We start from the raw sequence: 2964 nt of genomic DNA, 5'->3' as shown, positions 1-2964 counted from the left end.
TTTTAAGCGTAAATTCAGCAATCCTTGTGGGAATGATCCTGTACTTGCACCATATACTACTATGTTGACCTTGTGCACTTGCAGGTAAAACGTACAATTATTTACCTATTAATTTATGTAAATAATTTGCACAACAAGTTTTTGGCGCCGTTGCCGGGGATTGCGGCGAATTTTGTTTAAATTTATTTTACATTAGTTTTTTTATTTTAATTTTCACTTTTTAATTTAGTGTTAGCAAAAATCAAAAAGAATTTCTTGTTTTCCCTAACTTTTCTGTTTTCTGTTTCAGGTTGCGGATTGGCATTCTGTGATTACGATCAATCATCAGCCAAGTGCGATCGAGCGCACTTCGATCGAACGGACCAACTTGCGATCGAGCGCAGTTCCAGGGAGCATCCGGACCAGGCAATACTGAAGCTGCCTAACTGAAGAAGTAATCAAGTTCATGCAAGGTCGTCGATCGCAAGCCTCAATTGTTTTCCCCCTCGATCCTGAAATGAGCGGACAATTCGAAAACGACCTAGAGACAAAGAAGAAGAAGAAGAAACTGAGATGAAGATTTGCAAGAGAATCCAGTTGGGCCAAGACCACTAGAGGCCAATCCACCACGGGTGAGGAGACCAATGAAGCTGGCATACGTCCCAGCAAACCTTTATAAACCCTCATGCATAGCCTATCAACCGGAGGTGGACAGCAGCTATTATATCTCTCCCCAAATCCTCAATGCATTGACCCACTTCAGAGGCACAGCTACTGAGGATCCCAACTTGCATCTTAAGGAATTCTTTGACTTTTGCAAGTTGCAACATGTCCAAGGCCTAACTCCAAAGAGACTTAGGTTAGTCCTCTTTCCTTTTTCCTTGAAAGATAATGCTAAACTATGGTACAATTCCTTGCCTGCAGAATCTATCCACACTTGGGAAGAATTGACCACCAAGTTTCTGAAGAGGTTTTTTCCAGCACAGAAGACAAAACAACTCAAAAGGGAACTTCAAATGTTCCAACAACGAGATGGAGATTTGTTCTTTGAAGCATGGGATCACTTCAATTCCTTACTTCTAAAGTGTCCACATCACAACATCCCTCAAGAGGAGCAGGTACAAATTTTCTATGAAGGATTATATGATACTAACAAAGGGATGGTTGATTCAGCTTGCGGAGGAACACTTATGGAAAGGAGTAGTGAGGAAGCTGTGGAACTTTTTGAGACATTAAGTGAGCACTCACAGCAATTCTGTTCAAGAGGAAGGAGGGGAATCAAAAACAAGGGCATGTATGAAGTGAATCTCAGTGGGGGATCAACTAATCAGTTGGCTGCAGTAGAAAAGAAATTGGATATGCTTGTCAAGGCCATGACTGTTCAGAAAATTTCACCTCTGCAACAGGACACACCAATCCAGGTATGTGCTATTTGTTCCCATTTAGATCACACCACTGAGAAGTGTCCTTTATCTTCTTTTGCAGAACAAGAAGAGGTGAATTTTGTAGGACAAAACAATTATCCACAACAAGAACAACCCATACTCCAATACTTACAATCCAGGATGGCGTAACCATCCAAATTTCTCCTGGAGCAATAATCAAGGATAGCAGAAAGGGCCCCAATAAGCAAGCCAACCAGCTCAAGAGCCAAAGATGAACCAACTGGAAAATATGATACATAACCTGGTGACTTCACAACAGCAATTCATGGCTGATCAAAAACATGTCAATACAAAGATTGAGCAAGCCATACAAAAGCTGGAAGTGCAAATGGGTCAGATGGCAAAGGAGCTGACTGAGAGGAAGCAGGGAGAATTTCCAGCTCAAATAGTACCTAACCCAGGCAATCACCAGCAGCTGAAGGCAGTCACAGTTCTAAGAGGTCCTGCTCCTACAAGAGCACTTGAGCCCAATTCCGAAGAGCTCAAGTGCAGCTCTTCACACTAGGAATCTTACAGTCACCAGTAGACGCGTTTGAGCAGGCAAGAACCTCAAGCGCATCTACTCACGACAGTGGTACTGAAGCCACTAAGAGGGCGGTAACATTTTCTTTCTTGTCTTTTCATCTTACTTTCTTTCCTTCACACATGTCTTGATTATCCTTGATGTTTTGACCTTTGTTTTACTTTTCTTTTGTTTGATTTTTTTCAAAAAAAAAAAAAAAAATTTGACATTTTGGTACTACGATCGATTGCAGGGTACCTACGATCAAGCGCAGTTACCGAAAGGTGGCTCGATACTTTCTGTTAGTGCAATCGAACGCACCCTAGGTGCGATTGAGCGCACCATGCCCAGACATGCGCACCTCTGGCCGAATGCGATCGAGCGCACCAGGTGTACGATTGAGTGCACTCGGACAGCAGGGTCTGCGACCTATTTTAGGTCACTTTCCCTTTGGCCCACATATCACTATCCCGGTGCCGTACAGGTTCTCCCCAAAAGCTCCCCACCTCCGGCACTCGTCTTCCTCCCATCTTACACCTAATTTTCACGAATCTCACCACACCACCACCACATAAGTCATTCTCCGGCCACCACACCACCACATTACCCAAAATCCCTTCACCATTCCCATTAACACACCATCTCCAAACACTCACCCAACCACCAATTTTTTTTTTTTTTCTTGCAATTGTGGGTGTTCATCCACCCACATTGCCTCTGTGTTGGGATTTTTGTGTGTTTGCAGGGAGTTTTGGGCATCCTAGGCAGTAGTTGTCTTTGTGGTCATCAGAAGTGCGCACCACCTATTCGACAAAAGGTCCCAACCAAGTTCAAAATGCCTAGAACACGTGCTTCATCTTCCAGAGGGTCCGGAGCTCATGCTATTTCTCCCCCACCCACTTTTGAAGAGCGGGAGCTGCTGTTTGAAACCACCTTCACCATAAGAGAAGATTTTCAACACAATGAGGCAACTTAATGGGCGATCGCCGAGTTTAAGCGAAGGGGACTTAAGAAGCTCTTCAAACCGGTCACCTCCAC

Source organism: Corylus avellana, chromosome ca2 (assembly GCF_901000735.1).
Source record: "Corylus avellana chromosome ca2, CavTom2PMs-1.0".
Classification (NCBI taxonomy): domain Eukaryota; kingdom Viridiplantae; phylum Streptophyta; class Magnoliopsida; order Fagales; family Betulaceae; genus Corylus; species Corylus avellana.
The sequence above is the reverse complement of the archived record's forward strand: the minus strand, read 5'-3'. Positions refer to the sequence as shown.